The sequence below is a fragment of the Arachis ipaensis genome, chromosome B10 (assembly GCF_000816755.2).
Source record: "Arachis ipaensis cultivar K30076 chromosome B10, Araip1.1, whole genome shotgun sequence".
NCBI lineage: Eukaryota > Viridiplantae > Streptophyta > Magnoliopsida > Fabales > Fabaceae > Arachis > Arachis ipaensis.
Window position 1 is genome coordinate 42,700,471 of NC_029794.2, and position 8,241 is coordinate 42,708,711.

Genomic DNA, 8,241 nt, shown 5'->3' on the forward strand with positions numbered 1-8,241 from the left:
AAGTATGTAAAAGTGGAAAAAACATGAAGAAATAAAGTTTGGAGCTTTTTAGCAAGTGTGTGCACACACAAGTATGCGTGAATACGCACAAGTGAGAGTCAGCAAGTGTGCGTGCGCACAACCTTATGTGCGTACGCACAAGTGAAGGAATAGAAAGTGTGCGTACGCACAGGTCCCAGCACGTGACCTCATTAATGCAATTCGTTGGCTGTGAATTTTGGACCCCCAAAATCCAATTCAACTCATTTCTGAAGCTATTTCAACCCTAATCCAAGAGGAGGCAAGGGGGGAGCATTTAGTTTTATGTTTTGTTATGTTGTAGGGTATTTTCTAGAGATAGAAGCTCCCCCTTCTCTCTAGAAATTAGGTTTTTTTAGTTAATTTCTCTTTAATTTCAGTCTTCAATTCTTGTTTTAATGTAGTTTCCTTTATGTTTTCATACTCTTTTGTCTTGATCTTCTTCATTTCTCTTGTTATTTCCTTTATTTTGTCACTTTTATGTTATGAACACTCTTGTTAATTTTAATTTCAATTAATGCAAATTTATGTTTCCATGTTATTATTGCTCTCTTTAGTTGTTATTGTTATTTTATTGTACTTAGTAGCTTTAGATTTTATTATTATTGCAATTTAATATGCTTTTATTTTCATGTACTTCAAGTGTTTGATAAAAATGCTTGGCTTATTTTTTGTTTAGTTTTTATTCACTCTTGGCTTGGAATTGAAGACTTTGGTGACCCTTGAGTCATTGATGTCCATTCTTGATTGATATATTCGGGTAGTTAATTGATTTGATTTCCACTAACTCTAAGTCTTCCATTAATAGAGTTGACTAGGACTTGTGGATTGAAATCAACTATACCTATTTGACTTATCCTCGATGTTAGGGTTAACTAATTAACTCTTCATAATCATCATATGTTTGTGGTCAATGGCTAGGATAGGTAACCTTAGCTGTCAATCCTTGCCAAGAGGTTTTCTAGCATTTGAATTTTCCTTTCCCTTGATTACTTGCCTTTGAATTTAATTACTTTCATTTAATTCCTTGCATGCTCATTTACCTTCTTGCTATTTACATTTCTTGCTTCTTTTTCCATCCAACCCCGATTTTCTAATAGCCAATAATTGATCACTTAATTGTAACTCCTAGGAAAGACGACCCGGAATTTAAAACTCCCAGTTATTTTGTATTGATTATGACAATCCTTTGATTTAAATTTGATTGTTGGCCAATTGTTGGGTTGGGACTATACTTGCAACACCAATCTTATTTTGAGAAAATTTTCTAACCCGCTTTAGGCCATCACCAACCCTCTACAGCACAATCCTTAAAAAAAATAATTCTTAAAATCATGAAAGGACTCGTCAAAGATGGTAAAAACTTTGCTACTCTGAATAGCTCAAAAAGAGATGCAACCTTGTTTTTTGGAGCTAAAGGACTTGGTGAGGACAAAAAGATAAAAGGAGACCTTGCGAGAAGGTCGGACATCAAGTTTCCGATAAAGAAGTTGGTATATTTTCAAAAATTTAAGGACCTCGAACTCAAAATCAGAGAAGCGAATGGTAACTCCTATTTTTTTTTAAAAAGCAATCATACACATATATGAAATGACGTTCTGACCTATCAAGTCAGGAAAAACAAACCCTCTCCTTAAGATCGGGAACTAAGATCTCATACCTATGCTCATCCTCTCGACTTTCACATAACCTATGGTGCCAGTGAAAGCTCTCGGCATACTTTCTATCAATAATAGGGATAGGAGTAAGAACAGATATATCTATCCAAGTCAGGTGTGATGAAACTTTAGAGAACATATTGTGAATAACTGACCAAGACATACAAGCTATACCTACAATACAACAAATAAGGAAAATGTCACAACAGGAAGTTGGGTAACAATCACAAGAAGTAGGATCATCATCCACAACACCAACAAAAGATAATAGTTCTTACATTTTCTCATACACACAAACTATCGTCACATTGTGAGATATAGAAATGGCACCATCTTTTAACATATAAAGTGGCAACATTTGGGGACAACACAGGCATAAAAATCCCACATGCAGATTCACCAGTAACTGTAAGAATCGCTACTAATTAATCATTTAATTGAATAATTAATATTGCCCAAAATAGGATCCAAAAATTTAGAATGAGAATTTGAGGATTTAAATATGATTTTTGGAATCAGTAGATTTTTCTAAGTCAAAAATGTATTTTCGGCAAAAAATCGAGCAAAACCGTGAACCGGTTTAAGTCTGTCCGGTATTGGGTGAGGAAAATTTAAAACAGTAGAAAACCTTAGGAAAATGTTTAAATTCAAAAACCGGGCATTAGTTTTAAAGGTTTGGCCCAAAGTTGGGCCAAATGGGGAAAAAACTCTAACGGGTTGGGCCCAAGCCCAAAATATAAAACCCTCTTTAATGAACCCATTCAGCACACAACACTCTCATAAACACACCCACACAGCTGAGAAGAGAAGAGAGAAGAAACCCCCATTGTCACTATTCACATAGAACTTTCCAAGCTCATAACTTGAGCTACGAAGCTTCAATCGCCGCACCGTTTGTGGCCACGTGATCCTTGTGAAGAGCTCTACAAAGAAACTAGTAAGGAAATCATGAAATCCTTCTCAGTTCTTCCTTCCAAAATTTTGAGTTTTTAGGATTTTGTATTGAGTGAAATTTTGTGATTTTGGGTGTTTAGGTACACTCTAGCACTTGATTACCATTGGGTTTGGCTTCCAAAAATTTTGGGTAAGGTGATTAAATTCAAATCTCTTGTGGTTTTGTGGATTTGATGAACCCTAGGATGAATTGTTGCAAATTATGTGTATATAAATTGAGATTGTGATTGTTGGCAATTGATTGGAGCTTTGGAATTGAGTTGATGCTTGTTGGAGTTGATTGGTAGCTTGGATTGTGGTTGGAAGCTTAACTTGTGCTCAATTGGGGTTTTGTACATACTGAGAATCGGCTAAGGTATGGTTTCGGTTTCCTCTATGTAATATATAATATTTCTGGACACTTAGGCTAGTGACCCAAAGGATAGAATTAAATTAAATTAGTTGTTGGAATTGTTATATGATGATGTATGATGATTTGATGATTTGATGATTTGGGTAGTTGATGAATTGAAATGTTGATGATATTGAAGATTGAGATTGAAATTGATTATGATGATTGTTGGAAATGGTCGAATGATATTTGATTAATGTGTTGGTTGAAAAATGAATATATTATTATGTATTTGATAATGGGAATTGATTATTGCATAAGGTGGAGTGGTGAATTGAGGTATGAAAAATGGTAAAATTTGATGTGGGATGGAGTAATATGGTTTTGGTTTGGTTTTGGTTGTGAGAATTGAAAAATTGAGAATCTTGTGAATTTTGGTAAAAACTAGTTTTTAGTGAACTTTGACAGGTCATAACTTGTGCCTTAGTTTTCAAATTTTGTTGAAATTTGTTTAGAATTAAAGTTCATTAAAAGATCTTCAAATTGATGTAAACTTTGTAAAATTTGGATTTTTGTAGAGGAAGTTATGATCATTCAAAGTTTGGTGTCAAAATCTGAATTCTGTTCATGCTACAGAATTTGGGATTTCTGGTAGGTGTGCGCACGCACAGCCTTGTGGGCACGCACACCCCATGAATTTTTGAACCTATGCACACGCACAACCTTGTGCGCACGCACACACCGGGACATGGCTACTGATGGGAGCGCTAGCACGCCCTGTGCGCACACATAACCAACGAAGTTCTGCAAGTTGTGTGCACGCACAGCCCTGTGCGCACGCACACGTTGGAAGGTTTCTGTTGAGAGCCTTCGCATGCCTTGTGCGAGCGAACAGAATTAGAATATTTTGTACTTGTTCGTACACACACCTCTATGCGTACGCACACATTTGAAAATCCTCCTGGGCGTGTGCACGCACACCCCTGTGAGTACGTACAAGCCCTGTTTTTCAACTAAAATTCTGTTTTGAACTATTTCACCTTCTAAACAAGCTTGTAAACTTCGACGACACCTATTTTAGATTCTTTGGCTTATTTTTGGGTATTAAAACATGAGAGAGGTCCTAGGAGATTTAATTTGGTATTACCTTGAAAAGTTAGAAAATGGAGGCTTAGGTTTCTGATGTATTGAGAATGGGTTTGGTAGAGTGAGAAGGAAGAATGGTATATAAATTGAGAAATTGATGAACTAATGAGTTCGGAATGGAAATGTTGAATTGGCAGTGGTTGAGATGAGTCGAGGACTCGGAATGAAATAATGGATCCATGATATACTGAAAAATATTTTCTGAAAACCATTGAACTACTATTTTATACTGAGATTGTTAAGACGCTATGTGCTCGGTAGGGACGGCGGTTGGATCCCGCCTGCTTGCGTTGAGATGTGAGGTCCGTGGCAAGAGTATCCCGCTCGCATCCCTTCGGATCACTAGAGTGTGCAGGCACAAAATTCTGGACGGTGTTCCGAGCACCATATCTCGAGGGTTCCCAATTATGATTCCGAAGGGCGACATCTCCATGGAGATGTGTCGGGTTGGCAGTTGAACCAACAATGTGATATCACAGCCTATAGGACAGGCATTGATCATGTGTATCTTCTATCTGTTTGTTTGCTTTGCCGACTTGTAATTTCTTGCCTAATTGTAAAACATGCCTAATTGCCTACTTGAATTACTTGCCATATATGCCTATACTTGTGTTTTACTTGCATTGATATTATTTGTGTTTTCTAATGGGATTGAGGAGGTTCGGAAGGCGTAGCAATGGGATCGCATGGAGGATAGGTTGGTGAAGGCTGTGGGACAGCGGAGAACTATTAGATTAGAAAATCCTTTAAGTTAGATTACCTCTTTTTATTATGTTAAGGTTTTAAGTTATGCTTTACTGTTTTAGTTATGCTTTAAGATGAATCTTGTGATGGATATGAAGTTCTAGGATTTCCTCTGGCGTCCCGGAGTCTTATATCTTATATCACTGGGAACTGTTACCATACTGAAAACCGTATTCTGTTGTTGTTTTTCAGATGCAGGTCGCAACCCACCTCGGTGAGTTGTTTCGATGGTGACAGAGCGGAGGATCCTGGACATGTCTTAGAGTCTTTTTGCTTATTTTGTTTATATCTCTCATCTTTTGTATTTACTTTTGCCTAGAGGCTTATCTTTGAGAGAAAAACTTGTAGAAGCTGTTTTTAACTTTCAGACTTATGTATTGTCTATATATAGCTAGCCGGCTTAAACTCCGCGAGTCGTGGCTAGACCTTTATACTATTATACTCTTTTATTTTGTTATATTATATCTTTTTCTTGTGTGCTAAGTTTGTAGCTTCGTGTGTATGTTTTGCACTTTTCAAATCCTGTTTTTGAGCTATATCCTTTATCGGGCTTCTAGACTATATTAATTCTTTCTATATATTATATGTATGAGTTTAGGACTGTCGTAACCTTTGATTAACCTTTGCTTTACGATGCGAGATAAAGATTAGGATAATTAGGGTGTTACAGTAACAGTAACAAATAAAGACCTGGACCAATTCAAAATTTCCAAGGCTAAGCCTATTTTCAAAAATATTTGCCAATACCGATAAAAATGACGACACCATTCAGAAATTCAAGAATGAGAAAGCAAGAAAATATTCAATTAAACAACACAAAAAAGACAAAGTAGAATGCAAGAAACAGAGCAAGAAAAAGGGGATAAAGAACCAACCTTGAAGAAGTGCGAAACAAAGAGCACTTCAAACGGTAAAACACGAATGTTCCTCTTCAAACTGTGAACAAAGTCCTCTAAGCTTCAAGATGAAGAAACCTTGAACACAATAAGCAAGTACATGAAAGGGAGATGAAAGGACTGAAGAAGGAGAAAAGGGTGCAAGCATTTCAGAAGAAAAGGGAAAAAGAAAGAAAGAGAAGAGAATTGAATATTTATAAGGCACTAGGGGCGAAAGTGTCATTTTGCATCCCTCATTAATGACATGCGCGAAACTGCCAACGTAACGTATGCCATGTCGTAAAGAGACATAACGTTTCAAAGTTTTCAAAAACACGTCGAGTATCCGACCTACTGAAGGCAGTATACCCGATATAGGAAACCGAGCCTACTAATGCTCGAGCTTGACTTCATAAAAGCTTGGACTCAAGCAGAGGCACTATTCATACCCTGGCCCAAAAATATAGCCAGGCCCAAAATGAATAAAGGCACACTCAAGAGATCTTGCCTCCTCTACACCTACCCGACCTTATAGAGGTTGGGTGGGACGACAATAGTTCAACATTACTTATCTAAATAAGTAACTAACTGTTAAGATATCTCTCATTTATCTAGACGGGAGATCTCAACAACTTTCCAAGATAAAAGGAATGATCATCCATCATCAAAGGTGGATCTACTCTAAAAAGGTGGTTATCATTTCTACTATAAATACACTAACAATCTCAGGTATAATCAAAATCCAATCTAATAAAAGCATGCTTCAAACCCATGCTAACTTAGGCAATCGAAGTCTCTTGTAGGTACTACCCCCCACCTCCTCACGAAGAATTCGAACGGCGGCACCTAAGCTTCAATACATGTCGAATGCTGCCTCAGAAGGAGTATGGACCTTACGTCCAGGCCCAAATACAACCCAGTTTTAGGTAACCCCGGGAACAGTATCTTTGGTTGATATATGAGTCAGTTAAGAATGAATCACTAAATAGTAGACAAATAAGTTGTGTTATAGCAAAACATTACATGTTCACATATATGAAGTCAGAAACTAAAGTTAGAGATCATTTGGTATTCAGATTCTGACTTTGTTGGATGTCAAGGCAATTTTGATCCACTGCAGGTATATTCATATGTTCATTGAAAGAGTTCTTTAAAAAATTTTGAGAATTTTATGAATAATAGATGTTTTATAGAAATAAAGTAGTTTTTATGAAAATTTTGGGTGTCATATTATTTTATGATATATTGTTTCAATGGGAGTGTGCATTTGGATGCTCATATGGTTTAGAGAAATTTATGGATAATAGATGTTTTTGCAGAAATAAAGTATTTAGTTTTGTTTCACTTTGACTCATGATCTTGTAAAGTTTATTAAAGTTAGACCAGTTGAAAATAGGCATGCATGATATTATTTTCGCATGTAATTTCTAAATTTTCTCATCTAAATTTGATGTGTGTCGTTCAGTATATTAGTATGATGATAATCGTGGTTTCATCACAACACTAACGTGATAAAAGTTGCGGTAATTCCATAACTGATATATGAGACGGACCAGATTGTTAAAGTAATCAGGAAAATAACATTCTGATGCGTGTATAAAGTTTATAAGATGTGATTATGTTAGGATATATATATATATAAAAGGAGATTGTTAGGAAATTATTAATTTTTTAATTTATTTATGGGTAATATGTATATCAATCATAATCACAAAATTAAGTTATTTTACATTAAATGACTTATATAACAGTGATGTCATTTATTTTCATAAATGCTGAATTAAATAAGTCATTATTACTTTTGATTTGAAATAAAATGATATTAAAACCAAGTATACTATTTTATTTAGACTTTAGGATTTAATGGGTGTCACACTCAAATATAAATAATGACTTCAAGGTTTTGGTCTCCAACACATCAAAACCATCTCTATAGCTCTTTTTTCATTAGAGGAGTTGCAATTCAGCCCTATTAGGAATACACACAAAAAATTTTGGTTGAGGAAGATCAAAGAACTAAAATCTTCTAATTTTGCTCATGAATTTAGGTACGCTTCTGCATTCAGGTATTTCTTTCTTATGATTTAACATGGATAGTTAAAGAATTCTAAAAATTTCTAACTTAAAACACCTTTCTGTGTCACGGTTAAAATATTTTAGTGCTATTTTCTGATAATTCTTCTTGTTTCACCCTCTGAACAAGAATTTGTGTCACGGTTAGAAAATTTCGATGTCAAAATAAAAAAACTTTTCGTGTCAGATTCAAAACTTTCGGTGTTTTTTTTTATAATTCTGCACAATTCAAATTCAAATTATTCTTTTTCTTAAAGGAATGACTATGGGTACAAAATATGCGAAAAAGAAAATGTGCGATGTACACACATTGTGTGAGTAATTTTTATTAAATTTGGATCAATTTTGTTGAATTTAGTTGACAAAAATACTTGAATATATAATCAGACCACAAATTGAAATAAGTGATTTTGGAGATAAAAAATTATTATTATACTTATAT